Here is a 19,386-nt window from a genome sequence, read left to right on the forward strand (position 1 = left end):
TTAATTGTCTTGGCTTATCACTATCGATATTTTATAAAATTGATCTTTGTTTTAGACTTATATATAGATTTACAACGTTTTAAGTAGGCATTCCTCCTTGCATCTAAGAACCTTCTATATGGAAACACCTTGGTTATTCTTCAAGTGCATCCTTTCAGAATTCTCAGCAGTCACAAAGAATCTGTTAATATCAAACATTCTCAGTTTTTATTCTTTCTGAAAATGTCTTTATTTCAATTTCACTGTTAGATATTTTTCTAGGTAATACTAGGTTGACAGGTATTTTCTCTGTACATTCACAAAATTCTAGTTTTTTCTGGCTTTCATAGTTGCTGCTCAGAAGTCAGTTCTATTCAACTGCCATTCTTTTGTAGATAGTCTATTTTTCTCATAGACAATAGCTTTGAAATTATTATCTTTCTTTGGAGATTTTAAAGTTTGATTGTAAAGTTTCCGAGTGTGTATTTCTTATTTGTCCTGATTGGGATGGATTCGTTTCTTAAATATGAAGATTGATGCTTTTCACTGGTTCTGAAAAATCCTTTGCTATTATCTCCTCAAATACCCTCTCCTTCACGTACCTCTTCTCTTCTTCTGAGACCCCAAATGTTAGACCATCTCACACTATTCTTATGTCTCCTCTTTTAGCTATCTTTCATCTTTTTATTTCTTTGTACTTTGTACTGGATACTTCCTTCAGGTCTAGCTTCCAGTTCATCATTCCTTTTCCTCACTCTGTCTAATCTACTGTTAAAATCCATCCACTGATTATTTTTCTTCTAGTACCAGGTTTCAAGGCCGACCATTTTCCTTGTTGTTCTCTACTTGGGGGCCTGGCAGCTTTATTTTTAGCTTACCCTTCATACTCAGCCTGTATGGACTTGTGGGGTTCCAGCTATACTGGGGACCTCCCTTATTCTTCCCATTACTTTCTCCCATCTGTAAGAGACCATTACAATCAAAACCTAGCTTTGCTGGGGTTTCTTCAAATGTCCTCAGAATGAAAGTATCTTTAGTACTTTGTTTACCTCTTGAGATTCATTTCCTCCTAACAGTTCATTGATGCATTTTAGGATTTTTTAAATTTTATTCAGCATTTGAGGACTTCACTGGGAGGATAAGTAGAGTATCTTTTCTACTATTCTTCCAGAAATAGAAGATTGGTTTGTTTTCAAATGGGAATCAGAACAGACACCAAATCTAACACACATTCCATTTTTATTATGAACAATTCAAACAGATGTTGGATACACCAGCTATGTGAAGAACAAGTTGTAAGCAAGTGTATACAGTATAACACAATTTTTCTAACAATAAATATTTTTTTAAATATTTAAATATATATTTACTTGCATATGTGTATGAGCATAGAGAAAGATTTAAAGAGCTACATACAAACTGTTTTGATTACTTCAGAATGGCCAACACTTGGTGTGAGAAAATAAGGGCAAAATATTATAAAAAGAGGGAAAATATACAAGTTGTTAAAACATACATATTCTTCCAAATATGTCTAAATCTATAGACAAGGACTGAAAGGTAACATGGACAAAAGGGTGGATTGTTAAGTGCTATCTTGCCCAACTATAAAGAGGTTGACCAGATGGTCTTGCACATATATCCTTTAAATTGCCACTAAGGTAAGGGGAAGTCTTGAATTACAATGGACCCACAGCACTCAGGGGCTTCCCTGGTAGCTCAGTTGGTAAAGAATCCACCTGCAGTGCAGGAGACCCCAGTTTGATTGCTGGGTCAGGAAGATCCACTGGAGAAGGGATAAGCTACCCATTCCAGTATTCTTGGACTTCTCTGGTGGCTCAGCTCGTAAAGAATCTGCCTGGAACACAGGGGACCTGGATTGGGAAGATCCCTTGGAGAAGGGAAAGGCTACCCACTCCAGTATTCTGGCCTGGAGAATTCCACGGACTATATAGTCCATGGGGTCACAAAGAGTTGGACATGACTGAGCAACTTTCACTTTCACAGCAATCAAACCAGTCAGTCCTAAGAGAAATCAACCCTGAATAGTCACTGGAAGGACTGATGCTGAAGCAGAAGCTACAATACCTTGGCCTCCTGATGCGAAGGGGCCAACTCACTGGAAAAGACCCTGATGCTGGGAAAGATTGAGGGCAGGAGAAGAGGGTAACAGAGGATGAGATCGTTGGATGGCATCACCGACTTAATGGACATGAGTTTGAGCAAACTTCGGGAGATAGTGAAGGACAGGGAAGCCTGGCATGCTGCAGTCCACGGGGTTGCAAAGGGTTAGACATTACTTAGCAACTGAACAACACAGTAATCTTTTCTCTTTCCCAGTTTCATTTCTGAAACACTTCCTCTGCTTTACCTATATTTGAATTTCAAACCATCACCTCAACCTGCTTGTGACCTCAGAATTATTTTGTCTGTTTACGATTTTTCCTTCATTCTTAAACCCAAAGCTCAATATTGTTGAATTTCATTAAGGCTTCTCCATCTGGATAGGGGGACTCTATAAAAATAAGAACAACTCGTATTTCTTGAGCACTTACTGTCTATCAGGCACTAAATAGGTGCTTGCTCTGCATTACTTTCTTTGTCTTTAAAACAACCCTGTGAGGAGAGGTGCAAAGGCTGAGAGAAAGCATCTGAGGGAAATCTGATTAGAAAGTCAGATCAGAAAGTCATTCTGATGGAACTTCCCTGGTGATCCAGTGGTGAAGAATCTGCCCGCCAATGCAGGGAACACGTGTTGGGTCCCTGGCCCAGGAAGATCCCACATACCGCCTGGCAACTAAGCCCGTGCGCCACAATTCCTGAGCCTGTGGTCTAGAGCCCATGCTCCACAACGAGAGAACTCACCAGGAGAAGCCCAGCACCACAACAGAGCATGGCCCCTGCTCACAGCTAGAGAAAGCCACACGCAGCAGTGAAGACCCAGCACAATCAAAAATAAAAGAAGGAAGGAAGGAAGAAAGTCATCCTGAGAAGATGATGCAGCCAAGCCCTAAAGAATGGGTAGGGGCTAAACTGGTGATTCAATCCAAGAAATTGGATCTAGGAAACTCAGTATATAATGACTCAGTATTAACCTTCTAATTGACTGGCAAAGGAAACTATCTAGATTTCTTTAAGACCCAATTACAATTTTGCCCCTAAAGAGGAACCAATGTTTGGAGTCCCAGTGAGCTTGAGGCTTTTACAGAAAGGTCTTGCCATGACTCCCTAAGGGAATGATAACATGAATTCTATTTTTAAATTATCACTATTTTCCTCATTACTTTTAGGGTTTTTTTGTGTGTGATTTTGTTGTTTAGATGATGAGTTGAACAAAATAAACACTTAGGAGAAACAGTATTTCCTGGGGATCTTAAGGGATGTGAGAGAACAGGAGAAGAAACTGCTGGTGAGGTGGTACAAATGTGAGGTGTTTTGAAGGATGTCATTGTAAGATAAATGAAGACTGTTGAAGTGTGAAGCTACTGTGCTTAATAACTTATCATCTTTCTGTGCTGTCCAATATGAGGTCAAAAGATACATACAGCTCTTTAAACTAAATAAAAGGAAAAATTAAATTCCTCAACTTCACTAGCCATGTTTCAAGTGCTCAGTAGATATCTGTGGCTAGCAGGTAATGCATTGGAGAGCTCAGATTTAGAATATTTCCATTGTTGTAGAAAGTTCTATTTGAACTGAGAGCCACATCTTGGAAGGGAATAGCCCTCCCTAGTGTCCTATTGCACATTTACAGATACAATTTTTAGTGACATTTGAGATGGTCTAAAGTTAAATGCCTTACATGGAAATTCTATCAACTTCAGTCAACAGTTATCTATTCTACCAACCCCAGTCTTCTAGATACAATACATTGAACCATCCATGGGAGGGGGAAGAGGGAGATGGACAAAAAAACAAATTAGACATGACCACTGCCTTCAAGAAGTTTATTACCTAGAAAGGAAGAAAGATATGCGACCTGCTTCAGGGGATAGAAGAACCCAGGAAACTTTTCCTTAGGCACAATTTCTTCCAAGACTGAAACTGTCCAAAGTACCCCAATCCAAATTTTCCAATTTTAGTTTCAAGGAATGTTTTTGGAACTCTGGGGACAATGGAATGAGATTTGCACAGTGTGACAACAGAGGGCTCTAACAGAGAATCCTAGACGGGGGTCCTTTTAAAGCTGTCTCCCTCACCCATTTTCAGGATAAAAGGGAGCATGTTCAGACAGCATCACATGGTCCAGTGTGGTTCACTGTTGTGTGATATTAAGTGTTCAGATTCCTCCAAAGAGAGAATGTAAATCAGTTCAGTTCAGTCGCTCAGTCGTGTCTGACTCTGCGACCCCATGGACTGCAGCACGCCAGGCCTCCCTGTCCATCACCAACTCCTGGAGCCTACTCAAACTCATGTCCATCTCGTTGGTGATGCCATCCAACCATCTCATCCTCTGTCATCCCATTCTCCTCCCGACTTCAATCTTTCCCAGCATCAGAGTCTTTTCCAATGAGGTGGTTCTTTGAAATCGGCTTATTTCCTCATTTGTAAAATGAACAAGTTGAGACTATAAGACCATCCCCTGCAGCTTCCAAAAGATCATGTTCAAATTAATTATATTTACTTTTATCTGAAAACATGAGGAAGCCAGTTTCACTCACCTGGATTGACCAAGGCGCCCACCTCCAGGCTGCGTCGGAGAGTCTGTGCTCACACAAGGTATGTGAGGAATCGTTAGGGAGCAGCAAGATCTCCACAGCATGGAGGCTCTGCCACTCTGCCTTGAGCTTATGGTGACACATGACAGCTGCAGACCCAGTGAGTACATGGACATGTTATACTAAACAAATCACCAGTTTTTCCGAGATAACGGTTAAAAAATTTCTACGTAAGAATAAATGCAGACTGAAGATAATGCAAATAACACAGCTATAGATAGGTTAGACTGCATGATATTGCCAATGTTTGCTCAGCTTTTATATGAGAAAACTAACAATTTAATGTGGTTCAAGCTAATGCTTGCAAACAACAAGAAAATGACACTATCCCTGGGGCCAGCCGATCAGCCACATTACCAGGCAAGACAATGACCATCTCATGAGACTTTACAGGAAGTGAGTTCAAAGAAGGTGAAATTATCAAGATCATTAGAAATGTGGACAGTATACCCACTAGCCTTAACTATCAACTTCCCTGTAAATATACATTCTGCCTTACAATATTGGCTAACAATAGAATGAAGATATTAAAGTGGCTTATTGACTTCATCTTCGCATTATTTTTAAATCCTCTTCAGTGGTTTATTTTCTAACATACATAATATGTTAGTACCGCAGTGCTGATTGGACTATACAATCAAAACCTGTCTAGCTGACTCCTTGATGGCCAACCACGGGGCCTCAGCAGGACCTCTGAAGAGGATGGTTTATGTTCTGCTGCCATCTCGTGGTAAGCAAACTGGGAACACACTATTGGGAAGAGTGGGGAGGACTGGTTTGGACCAGTGAACTCCAAACTTCTAGGGATCCTAGTGTGCAAAGGAAAGAATCTGTGTTCTCCTGCGTGTCACTGTCACAACACCTGGAAAATTTCACAGCTCAAACCAGTCTCTTTTAGGGGTCTACAACCTTAGCAAGTAACCTTACCTCTTCAGACCCCTCTTTCCTTACCTGTAAAATGTTGACTATTTTCTAACTCTAGATGAACCACACAGACACCTCCAGTTCTAAAATGGCTATGATATTAGTAGTGTCATTTTTTATTTTACTAGCTTCCAAATTCTTTATTATTTTCTTATTCCTTATTCCATAAAGAGCTATAAAATCTCAGAGTTGGTGCCTCCTTCTCTGCTTCTATCATACTGTGCACACATCTGTATCTTACAGCACTTATTGGGGGTTTGGAGGGTTTTGGTGGTGGTGGTTGGGTTTGGTTCAATTTTACTTCTTATTTTGGTGTAACTTTTAGATTCACAGGAAGTGGGGGGAGTGTACAAGGAGTTCCTGTGCATCCTTCTCAACCTGCATCAATGGTAACATCTTACTCACCTATAATACACAACTACTGTACAGAAGCAAAGCCAGGAAACTGACTTCAGTGCAATCCAGAGGTTATTCAGATTTCACCAGTTTTATGTGCACTTAAGTTTGTGTCTGTGTGTGAGCTGTTCGTGTGTGTGTGTCTGTGTGTCTGTGTGTCTGTGTGTGTGTGTGCTCAGTCATGTCCAACTCTTTGTGACCCCATGGACTGTAGCCTGCCAGGCTCCTCTGTCCACGGGATTTCCCAGGAAAGAATACTGGAGTGGGTTGCCATTTTCTCCTCCAAGGGATCTTCCCAACCCAGAGACTGAACCCGAGTCTCCAGCATTGCAGACAGATTCTTTACCACTGAGCCACCAGTGACATTCAGAGCCTCGGGTAGCAGCTGTTGAAGTATGCAGCTCTATACAGTCCTGCGGGGTCACAATTACAATCCCTGATAGCCTCTGGACCAGGAGATCTGGGGAGTTCCCTTGGAGGACAATTGAAAAAATCAAAGCTCCTGATGAGGGTATCAGCTGCTTTCTGAGGAGTCTTTTTGAGCTGTAGCAAGGCAAAGGGGGTACACATAGATGGCACTTCCCTATTTACATTCTCTAGGAGCACCTCCTTAGCCCCAGTTCAGTTCAGTTCAGTTCAGTCGCTTTGTCATGTCCGACTCTTTGCAACCCCATGAACTGAAGCACACCAGGCCTCCCTGTCCATCACCAACTCCTGGAGTTTACCCAAACTCATGTCCATTGAGTCAGTGATGCCATCCAACCATCTCATCCTCTGTCGTCCCCTTCTCCTCCTGCCTTCAATCTTTCCCAACATCAGGGTCATTTCAAATGAGTCAGTTCTTCTCATCAGGTGGCCAAAATATTGGAGTTTCAGCTTCAACATCAGTCCTTCCAAAGAACACCCAGGAGTGATCTCCTTTAGGATGGACTGGTTGGATCTCCTTGCAGTCCAAGGGACTCTCAAGAGTCTTCTCCAACACCACAGTTCAAAAGCATCAATTCTTCGGCGCTCAGCTTTCTTCACAGTCCAGCTCTCACATCCATGCATGACTACTGGAAAAACCATAGCTTTGACTAGACAGACCTTTGTTGACAAAGTAATGTCTCTGCTTTTAAATATGCTGTCTAGGTTGGTCATAACTTTCCTTCCAAAGAGCAAGCATCTTCCAATTTCATGGCTGCAATCACCGTCGCGGTGATTTTGGAGCCCAGAAAAATAAAGTCAGCTACTGTTTCCACTGTTTCCCCATCTATTTGCCATGAAGTGATGGAACCAGATGCCATGATCTTAGTTTTCTGAATGTTGAGCTTTAAGCCAACTTTTTCACTCTTCTCTTTCACTTTCATCAAGAGGCTCTTTAGTTCTTCACTTTCTGTCATAAGGGTGGTGTCATCTGCATTCTGAGGTTATTGATATTTCTCCTGGCAATCTTGATTCCAGCTTGTGCTTCATCCAGCCCAGCGTTTCACATGATGTACTCTACATATAAGTCTGTGGAAAACATGAAGCTTATCCCTCAAGATGACTTTCCATGCTAAGTAAACAGGCCTTTTTCAAAAAAAGACTGTGAAGCTCTCTTGCTTCACAAAGGCATCAGGAAATAACTGCGTGTGCCCAGGAGTTTCAGCAAGGCAGCAGCAGTGTGCCTTGTATGTACATGCTTCGGGTTTAACACCAGCCCCAGGAAGGGAGTGGGGGAATGCTGCAACCAACAGAACTTTCAACTTTAGCAAGGCAGCAGGATAATTCTGTGACTGCTCACTCCTGTTGGAGCTTTCCCACCTGAGCTAGCACATTAGACGGGACTCACAGCGATGTCCACCAGCGCCTCTATCTCCGGGGACCAGTTCTTCTATCCCCTGCCCATCCAGCCAATGCTTTTAGCTTTGGAGATAACTCTCCTTTGCATACAATCTCTGCAGTTTTCAAACTTCTGGTATCTAATGGCATCTCAGGGTGACTGAGACCGCAGGCAAGCCTTGTAAGAGAGCACTTTGGGCTGTTTGGATATCAGCCCCATTGCTTTCCTATGCCAGATGCTTTGGGGGCTCATCCTTCTGATATAGATTCTAGGGGACATGGCTGCCTAATGCGGGGTGCCAGCTCTTCAGTCATCCAGGAGAAGCACCCACCTGGTGGGATCCCTCCCTACCGTGTGAATCACATCAGAGGTAGGGTTTTGGCAAGAGCGTCTTTCTGCCTCTCCTACCCCTCTCAATGTGGTCCTTTTAGCCTTCATTGTGAAGGAGATGTTCACTAGTTCTCAGGTTCTTTTCAGAGGGAAATGATTGACAGGTAGCTGTGTATTTGTTGTGCTCATAGGAGTAGGTTAAGTTCAGACTCTTCCTATGCCACCATCTGCGTTCAACGGCCCTCCCTCTAGCTTTTGGTCTTTATCTATAAATGGGGCGTTTAAACCTTCCCTTTATTCTTCGCTGTCATGAACATTACAGGCCAAAACCTGTGAATGTAACCATGAACCTGACCTTGTTTGGACCAAGAGTCTTTGCAGATATTAAAGGTCTCAGAACAAAATCATCCTTGACTATCCAAATGGGCCCTCAATCCAATGCCAAGTGTTGTTCTAAGAGGAATATGGAGGAGAGATGGAGGGATAAGAGGAGATAGCCAGGTGAAGATGGAGCAGAGATGGGAGTTATGCAGCCACAAACAGAGGAATGCCTGGAAATAAGGAAGGAATCTGCCCTCTAGCCTTCTTAGGGAACATGTCCTCCAGAGCTACAAGGAGATAAATCTGTTCAGTGTCAAGTCACCCAGCTGGTGATCATCTCTTATGACAGTCCTGGGAAACAAATACAGCAGCCAAGAGCAAAATAAACAATATTCGGTTCCAAGAAAACATTTGAGTTCATCCAGAGTCATGCAAGAAGGAATAGAAAATGATAGGAAGAAAGATTGAACATAGTGAAAGACACAAAGTTTAGAAATCAATGAAAACATGTCGAAATTTTTTAAGTCAAAAAAATTCATTCAAGTTTTTTAACTGAAAACAAAACAAAACCAAAAGTGTCTATGCTCCCAGAAAAAATAAAGTAAAATAAAAAATAATAATAATTTTTAAAAAGTGTCTATGCTCACACATTCAATTGTTTATGAAGTATTTCAGCTGTTGTTGTGCAGTCGCTCAGTCGTGTCCGACTCCTTTTGACCCCGTGGACTGCAGCACACCAGGCTTCCCTGTCCTTCACCATCTCCCGGAGCTTGCTCAGACGCACGTCCATTGAGTTGATGATGCCATCCAGTCATTTCATCTTCTGTCGCCCCCTTCTCCTCCTGTCTTCAGTCTTTCCCAGCATCAGGGTCTTTTCCAATAATTTGGCTCTTCATATCAGGTGGCTAAAGTATTGGAGCTTCAGCTTCGGTATCAATCCTACCAATGAATATTCAGGGTTGATTTCCTTTAGGATAGACTGGTTTGATCTCCCTGCAGTCCAAGGGACTCTCAAGAGTCTTCTCCAGCACCACAGTTCAAAAGCATCAGCCTTTTGTTCAGCCTTTCATTCAGCCTTCTTTATTTTCACTGTGTGTTAAAAGTTGTAGGCCCCACCACATGGGCCTTCTATTACAATCTGGCCCAATTGCCAGCATCTGCACCATTTTTGCCTAAAGTTTTCCTCTGGTCACAGAGCCTGCTCTGCCTAGGACACATGGCAAGGTAGAGTCCTGAAGGTCCCAGGAAAAACCCTCAAGCAGTGTATAACTGGAGTTGAGGTGTACACACCCCTGTGCCCCACATCTCTGCTGGGACTCTCTGACCACTGAGTCACCAGCAGGACTAAGCCCCAAATGCCTAGAAGACTACCCTGCTCCCCTTCCTGTCTTCTTTCCCTACTCCCCTACCAGTGTCTCCTGGGATCCCCTCCCAAATAAACCACTTCCCCTTGGATCTTTTTCTGTGGGTCTGTTCTTGAGGAGCCCAAACTAAGGCAGATTGCAAACACACTGAGCTGGAAGCTGTTCAGAACCAAAAGCATAACATGAAAACTTTGTCTTCTTCAAGAATTTATTTAAACTGCCTACCTGTTTCATTTTAATGTTATCTAAATGTTAAACTGGCCTTGCTTGACATCAACATCTACCAAGGAGATACACAGAGCTGTGGAACTCCTCTTTTTCTCAACCTTATATCCACCTCCCGTCAAGAGGTGAGTTCTAAACCCCAAATACATCTCATGTCAGTCCACTACTCTCTGTTCCCACTGGAAATCTAAATGCTTGTGGAAGAGAAGTCATTGCCTTCAAGGAAAAGAGGTTGGAGGAGATGAAAGGAGACAAGGCCTTGGTAAGGTGAGGTTCTGATGCCCACGAGCTGAGTGACTGGGACACGTGCAAAGCAGACTTCATGTTTAAGCCTGTGCACATAATTACTGGTGCAAGGATATATACTTAGCTTTCATGAGATTCTTAGAGCAATGTGCAATCCCAAAACGGTGAAGAGCAGCCAGTATCTGTGTGCATGGTCAGTTACCAACAGCACAAGGAATGGTTATGTGCAGGTTCTGGAGTGTGACTGGATGGGAATCCAGTTCAGCTGTTCCTAGTTCTTTCCTGAAGTCTATGCCTCAGTTTTCTCATCTTTAAAATGAGGGTGAAGGAATACAGACCTCAGGAGTCACTGTGAGGACACAACAAGATAGAGATATGCCTATAAAGCAGAGAGCATATGGTGCTTCTCAATAAATGTTAGCCACTGTTACTGTTCCACAAGCCATCCAACAGCGAAATCCATGGGGTCAGTCAGAGATTCCCAACCTTTTTGGCAGGAACTGGTTTTGTGGAAGATCATTTTTGCACACACCAGATGGTTTCAGGATGATTCAAGAGCATTACATTTATATAATTAAATAATTACACAACTCACCATAATGGAGAATCGGTGGGAGCCCTGAGCTTGTTTTCCTGCAACTAGATGGTCCCATCTGGGGAGTGATAGGAGACAGTGACCCTCAGGGTGTGTTTCACTCCTGTGAGAATTTAATGCTGCCGCTGACCTGATGGGAGGCAGAGCTCAGGTGGTAATGCGAGCAATGGAGAACAGCTATAAATACAGATCAAGCTTCGATGGCTTGCCCACTGCTCACCTCCTGCTCTGTGGCCCACTTCGTAACGGGGGTTGAAGACCCCTGATGTGAGTCATCCTTCTCCCTCACCCACAGCATTCAATTAATAACTATGACGATTTTCAGCCTGAAGCTCTTCAACTCATTCAGCTCATTTTCACTCAAATTTCATTTCTCTAATCAAGGCGCTAGCTTGTCTTCCAGAAGATCCCCATGCTTCAGTTCTGTTCAGTTCAGTCGCTCAGTCGTGTCCGACTCTTTGCAACCCCATGAATCGCAGCACACCAGGCCTCCCTGTCCATCACCAACTCCCAGAGTTCACTCAGACTCATGTCCATCAAGTCAGTGATGCCATCCAGCCATCTCATCCTCGGTCGTCCCCTTCTTTTCCTGCCCCCAATCCCTCCCAGCATCAGAGTCTTTTCCAATGAGTCAATTCTTCACATGAGGTGGCCAAAGTACTGGAGTTTCAGCTTTAGCATCATTCCTTCCAAAGAAATCCCAGGGTTGATCTCCTTCAGAATGGACTGGTTGGATCTCCTTGCAGTCCAAGGGACTCTCAAGAGTGCTCTCCAACACCACAGTTCAAAAGCATCAGTTCTTTGGCGCTCAGCCCTCTTCACAGTCCCTCCACTGGAGTGATCAGTAGGCACTAAAATCCTAACATGACTTGAAACTCTAAGACTTTGGCCTCGACGGGACTCTTCACACCACGCTCCAAGGGGCGTCTGGAGTGCCTGGGAGGAGATGAGGCTGGGGCAGGGGCCGCTCTTGTTTGAGCCAAAGCCAACCAAGTGTGTAGATTCTGTGCGCTGGGCTTCCTCCTAGTGTGAAGAAGGGGCTGCACTTCTTCAAACAAAACACACAAACACACAAACTAGACAAGTAACCACACCCACTCTCTTTTGAAAAATGAATACAAATGGTAAAGAATCTGCCAGCCAACACAGGAGATATAAGAGACACAAGTTTTATCCCTGGGTCAGGAAGATTCCCTGGAGGAGGACATGGTATTCCACTCTGGCATTCTTGCCAGAAAACTCCATGGGCAGAGGAGCCTGGCAGACTACAGTCCATGAAGTCGCAAAGAGTCGGACACAACTGGGCACACACACACAAGGTCCTTGATGCTATTGTAACGCGTCCTCTGGCTGCATCTTTGCCTTCTTCTCTGTTTCCATGTCACTCACCTCTGCCTATATCATTGAGCTTCATGATCCAGGACAGTATTTTTCAAATTTTCTGGTCCACCCTCATACCTTTTTTAAAGTATTGAGCCTCAATACTTGTTTTCTTATTACTACTGAAACAAATGACCAAAAATTTAGTGCCTTAAAAACAACACAAATGCCTTTTTTCTCCAGTAAGAGGCCTGAAGTGACCTCGAAAAATAGGTCACTATTCACTTGACTCAGAAAGCCCCACAAAATCGTGTAAATCAAGAGGTTCAAATCTTTGTGTACACTTTAAGAACACTCATGAAACTGCCCAGGCCATTGAGGGTATGCACATCCGAAATGCCACCAAGTAGCTGAAGAATGTCACTTTTAAGAAGCAATGCATGTCTTTCTGTCATTACAATGCTGGAGCTGGTAGGTATGCACAGGCCAAACACTGGGGCTGGACGCATGGCCAGTGGCCCCAAGAGTGCTGAACTGCTCAAAAAACTTTTTGCACCTGCTCAAAAATACAGAGTAATGCTGAACTTAAGGGCTTAGATTCTCCGGTCATTAGCACATCCTGGTGAACAAGGCCCCAAACATGCGACATTGGATTACAGAGCTCATGGTCAGATCAACCTGTTCATGAGCTTTCTCTGCCCCAGGGAGATGATCCCTACTGAAAAAGAACAGATTGTGCCTAAACCAGAAGAGAAGGTTGCACAGAAGAAAAAGATATCCCCCCATCCCTCAAAAAAAAGGATATCCCAGAAGAAACTGAAGAAACAAAAGCTTATGGTCAGGGAGCAAATGCCACAAAAAATAAATACAAATAAAAGTTTAAAAAAAAAAAAACCACCACAAATGTATTATCATACAGTTCCGGCAGTCAGAAGTCCAAATGGATCAGCAGGGCTTCATTCCTACTGAAGACTCTAAAGCAAGTAATTTTGATATGTTCTAATGCACAATGTCCTCAAGTCAGGCTCTGCAGAAACAATTTGTCATGCTTTTGTAAAAGCCCCATTTCATGGAGCTAGAAGTACTTAATTTCCATCTTCACCTTTTCAACTTATCCAGGTGTCTCTTGTCCATTAATATCCAACTGCTGGTGCCAGAGTGTCTGTTTTAAGCAGGGCTGCTGTCTTTTCTCCCCTTTTTCACTCTACCTGTCAGATTCACCAAAACCTCAGAATTGTTACTAATGTCACTTGGTTTTCTGGCAGTTGGAATCTGGAAATGGCCCCTATTTGTCAAGCATTTCCTGTGTCAAACCTGGCATTTGTCAGCTCGTCCCATGCCTTATCAGCTTCCGTCTCCACAATAACACTTTGCCAGAGGAACAGTCATTATCCTCATTGGACTCATGAAAGGGGACATTCAGAAAAGCCACATGACTTCCCAGCTCACATGGTGAGAACACAGGGTTCACTGATCTAGAGATCACCCCCCACCACCCAGCTGACTGTTTTCACCAGTGTGATAGTCTCTCCCTATGGGGCTCCAACATGACTTCACAATTTCAGAAAGTTCTTGTCCAGGAAGATGAAGATCTGAATAACTCTGCTCCGGGAACTTTCTGTGGTCAAACTACAGACTACTCAGCTAGCCCACCTTGGGGTAAAAGGGGCTTTTCTCAGTACTCTCAGCCAGGGTCATCAAACCACTGCTCACTCTCCAAGGCTCCCTTCTAAACTCCACTCTCCATGTGCAGGAATTCCACGCTGCTGTATCTCTAGGTGCACCTTTAGAGGTACCCTAAGGCATGGGCATGAGAGCTGGGCTGTGAAGAAGGCTGAGCGCCCAAGAATTGATGCTTTTGAACTGTGGTGTTGGAGAAGACTCTTGAGAGTCCCTTGGACTGCAAGGAGATCCAACCAGTCCATTCTGAAGGAGATCAGCCCTGGGATTTCTTTGGAAGGAATGATGCTAAAGCTGAAACTCCAGTACTTTGGCCACCTCATGCGAAGAGTTGACTCATTGGAAAAGACTCTGATGCTGGGAGGGATTGGGGGCAGGAAAAGAAGGGGACGACCGAGGATGAGATGGCTGGATGGCATCACGGACTCAACGGACGCGAGTCTGAGTGAACTCCGGGAGTTGGTAATGGACAGGGAGGCCTGTTGTGTTGCGATTCATGGGGTTGCAAAGAGTCGGACACGACTGAGCGACTGAACTGAACTGAACTGAACTGAACTGAACTGAACTGAACTGAAGGTATCTGACCCCTTTGCCATCAGTCCCTTGCTTTGAAAGATCTGTGTTAACCAGAACCCTAAAACACTGTCAGTCTCCCGGCTATGACACACCACTCCCCCTTCTAGGATGCTCCTAAGACTGGCAGTGCAGCCATCCCCCTACTGCAGTGAGCAAATGCATTTGGATCTGCTTGATCAATGGGTTACTCTGACTGACTCTTCTAAGAGTCAGCCATCAGTCCCTGGTTTCTCATATAGCTTGTGTGTGTTCCCAGTGTGTATCCACATTCTCTTCAGGTCTCTCAAGCAAGTAAACCTTCTCAGGTACCTTTGCCCAACAAAGCAGTGAATCACTGACAGCACATCTCTGGGAACCCTGCTTCGTGGTCAGCCTGGTTCTCCTCCAGCCTCCAGAATGTATATGTATCCTGGACTCATCCCAGATATTCTCTGGTCCCCTCATCAGTTTCCATTGTATGCTACAGCCAATCAGAATCCATGCAAGAAAAGATCTAGAATTGCCCCGAAGGTCACAGTTGCACTAAGAATACATCTAGCCTTTAAAGGCTAGGACAGAAATGAAATTCCCTGGGTCCACGTATCAGTATTTTTTCACAACATAACTAATAACCACTTCATTGTTATAAGTGTGTGTGTTCAGCCACTCAGTCATGTCCAACTCTTTGTAACCCCACGGACTGTAGCCTCCCAGGCTCCTCTGGCCATGGGATTTCCCAGGCAAGAATACTGGAATGGGTTGCCAATTCCTTCTCCAGGGGGTCTTCCCAACCCAAGGATCAAACTCAAGTCTCTTGCATCTCTGGCATTGGCAGGTGGATTCTTTATCACTGTGCCATTTGAGAAGCCCCCATTGTCATATGACAGTAGGCATTTACTTTTCACCCTTTTGAGCTCTGCTATCTTGTTTCAATTCCAGGGGTTGTCTGACTATCAGATGATCTAGACTGGTTTCTGCTAAGGTTACCGGGATGAATGAGCTCTGTGCCCCCTGACTCTCACCCTCCAGCAGGCTAGCCCTCGAATGTTCTTGTGGCAATGCCAGAGGATCAGGAGATCACGTCCTAGTGCTCAAGGTAGTTTCAGGCCTCTGCTTACATAGCATCTGCTAACATTCCATTGGCCAAAGCCTGTGCTCAGGTCAGGCAGCAAGTGCACTACAGAGCTCCATGGCAACAGGCACTGATGTAAGGAGAGGCAAAGAGCAGGGACCAGATGAAGGGTTCCCCTTCAGACCACTGCCCCACAACACATGCTGTGTACAGCTCCCCATAAAATAAGTCTGTCTCCTACACAGTGATTTGACATTTGCATCTGGGCTTCCCAGATGGTGCTACTGGTAAAGAACCTGCCTGCCAATGCAGGAGACATAAGCGACATGGGTTCAATCCCTGGGTTGGGAAGATACCCTGGAGAAGGGCATGGCAACCTACTCCAGTATTCTTGCCTGGAAAATCTCATGGACTGAGGAGCCTGGCAGGCTACAATTCACAGGGTCACAAATAGTCAAGACGTGACTGAAGCAACTTAGCATGCACGCATACACTGTGAAGTGATCACCATGGTAAGTCTAGTAACCATCTGTTCACATGCAAAGTTATTACAATAGTACTGACCATGTTCCTTATGCTGTATGTTAGATCCCTGTGGTTTATTTATTTTACAACTGGAGGTTTGTGCCTCTTAATCCTCTTCACCTATTTTACCCAACTGCCTACCCACCTCCCCCGTGGCAACCACTCACTGGTTCTCTGTATCTATGAGTCTATTTTTGTTTTGCTTTTTTTAGATCCCATGTATAAGTAAGATCATGTGGTATTTGTCTTTCTCTGTCTGGCATATTTCACTTAGCATGACGCGAAAGGATGAAACTTTCCCAAACCATATACAGAAATAAACTCAAAATGGATTAAAAACATAAATGTACAACCTAAAACCATAAAACTCTTAGGAGAAAACAGGCAGTATGCTCTTTGATATCAGTTTAAGTAATATTTTTAATCTGTCTCCTCAGGCAAAGCAAACAAAAGCAAAAATAAACATATAGGACTACATCAAACTAAAAGCCTTTTGCACAGTGAAGGAAAGAAGCCACAAATTGAAAAGGCTACCTACTGAATGGGAGATGATATTTGCAAACAGCATATCTTACAGGGAGTTAATATCTAAAATATAAAAAGAATTCATATAACTCAACATCAAAAAAAAAAAAAAAACAACTGAAAAATGGGCAGGGGACCTGAATAGACATTTTTCCAAAGAAGACATACTGATAGCCAGCAAACACATGAAAAGACTCTCAACATCACTAATCACTGTTGCTGTTCAGCTGCCAAATTATGTCCGATTCTTTGCGACCCCACAGACTAGCCCACCAGTTTCCTCTGTTCATGGGCATTTTTCAGACAGGATATTGGAGTGAGTTGCCATTTCCCTCTCCAGGGAATCTTCCCAGATCAGAGATCGAACCTATGTCTCCTGCATTGCATCCTCCTGGTAAGGGTGTGGAGAAAGGGGAACTTTGTGCACTGGTGGTGGGAACGTAAATCGAAGCAGCCACTAAAGGAAACAGAATGGAGGGTCCTCAAAAAGCTAAAGCTAGAAGTACCACATGATCCCGCAATCCTACTCTTTTGGGTATTTACCAGAAGGAAAAGAATACTAATTTGAAAAGATACTTGTACCCTAATGTTTATTGCAGCACTGTTTACAATAGCCAAAATATGGAGGCAACCTAAACATTCACCCACACATGATTGGATAAAGAAGTCGTGGTACACACAGACACTGGAATATTATTCGGCTATCGAAAAGAATGAAATCTTGCCATTTGCAACAATATGTATGAACCTAGAGGGTATTATGCTTAATGAAATGTCAGAGAAACACAAATACCACATGACCTCACTTACATGTAGAAATTTAAATTTAACTAGGTGTCCTGTATTTTTTTATTTAATTTTTATTTTATACTATAATCAATTGAGAGTCCCTTGGACTGCAAGCAGATCCAACCAGTCCATTCTAAAGGAGATCAGCCATGGGTGTTCTTTGGAAGGAATGATGCTAAAGCTGAAACTCCAGTACTTTGGCCACCTCATGCGAAGAGTTGACTCATTGGAAAAGACTCTGATGCTGTGAGGGACTGGGTGCAGGAGGAGAAGGGGACGACAGAGGATGAGATGGCTGGATGGCATCACCGACTCGATGTACGTGAGTTTGAGTGAACTCTGGGAGTTGGTGATGGACAGGGAGGCCTGGCGTGCTGCGATTCATGGGGTCGCAAAGAGTCGGACACGACTGAGTGACTGAACTGACTGATAATCAATCTACAGTATTGTACTAGCTCAGTTCAGTAGCTCAGTCATGTCTGAATCTTTGCAACCCCCATGGACTATAGCACGCCGGGCTTCCCTGTCCATCACCAACTCCTGGAGCTTTTTCAAACTCATGTCCATTGAGTTGGTGATGCCATCCAACCATCTCATCTTCTGTCATCCCCTTCTCCTCCTGCCTTCAATCTTTCCCAGCATCAGGGTCTTTTCCAATGAGTCAGTTCTTTGTATCAGGTAGCCAAAGTATTGGAGCTTCAGCTTCAGCATCAGTCCTTCCAATGAATACTCAGGACTGATTTCCTTTAGGATTGACTTGTGTAGGCAGCCTGTATTTTTATTTGCTAAATCTGACTACTGTATCCAGAGGAAAAATGAAAATACTTTTAATAAGAGGAGAATGCACACTGGGCCAGCCACACACACACACACACACACACACACACACACACACACACACACACACACACACACACACAAGAAATGGATCCATTTCCAAGAAAAACTGGTTTTAGTTCTGCCTCACATTCTTACTTCAGTCCTGAGACTTATGGCCATTGTCAATCCACAGATCTTGCTAGGGATAGGAAGATACAACTTCTTTCCCGCTCTCATTACGATTGCTCTGTAACAATACCTAAAACAACAAAGAATTTTTCCCAGATTATCTCCACACAGCCATACTATTTTCGAACCAGAAGGGAACTTCAAGTCATTCCTGTCGGCACCATCATTTACCAGATAAATGTATCAGGACCCAAACAGGTGAAGAGGCTAATCAGAGGTTACACAGTTCTTTGGAACAGAACTGAATCTAAAGTTCAGATTTTCTCAGCCCTGGTCATTGTAATTCCCACTATTTCTGTGGTCACCTTTGCCACTGCATCCAGCAAGTTCTTCTGGGGCCAACACTGTAGCACTTTAAACAGTTGAGAGAGAAATTCTTCTTGTCCCACATAACACTAACTGTGTGCTCTGCCAGAGAGAGGCCAGACATTCCCAAAGCAATGTGCCCCTTAGAGGCCAGAGAGCACCTCCAAACACACGCATGACCCAGTGCAGCCTTAACTTGCAAAATCCAGGAGAATGTGAGCTCTCAGATTCTCACTCAGCATCCATTGCTTGCTTCGGCAGGCCTCCTGGGGCTGGCCTGCCCGGCTCCTGTTCAAATACAGCTTCCTTTTGTTGACAGCAATTGCGCCAGCTGAGCGACTCTTTTGAGTCACACAACAAAAAGACACCCAAAGAGGCAGCTTTCAAGATCTAATCTATGGCTAAGACCACCCCTCCCCAGGCTAGCGGAGTGGCTGTCAGCTGTCGGCACAGGCCCGCATTCCAGGGTGGAGCGGCAGCCTGTGCCCTCTGCCCAGAGCCACCCCGCTCGGCCTGATAAAGGCCTGGCTCCGTCCCCCAGGCGACATTCCACCACAGAGCAGCTGCACTTAGGTTTTAATGCGTCCCATTGTCCCGTTGATTTAATGAGGCCTCTTGGGCGCTGGGTTTGTAAATGACAGTTATCGTAATGCCAAGGCCACGGAGACACAAACCATCTTGTGTTTGCCATCTTGGAAGCTCGC

At 44.0% G+C, this 19,386-nt stretch overlaps 1 pseudogene; it reads left to right on the forward strand.

Moving 5' to 3' along the window:
- The first annotated feature begins 12,590 nt into the window (after positions 1-12,590).
- On the forward strand, positions 12,591-13,191 carry LOC132659533 (large ribosomal subunit protein uL22-like; annotated as a pseudogene).
- The last annotated feature ends 6,195 nt before the right edge of the window (positions 13,192-19,386 follow it).

This window comes from Ovis aries, chromosome 3 (assembly GCF_016772045.2).
Source record: "Ovis aries strain OAR_USU_Benz2616 breed Rambouillet chromosome 3, ARS-UI_Ramb_v3.0, whole genome shotgun sequence".
NCBI classification, from domain to species: domain Eukaryota; kingdom Metazoa; phylum Chordata; class Mammalia; order Artiodactyla; family Bovidae; genus Ovis; species Ovis aries.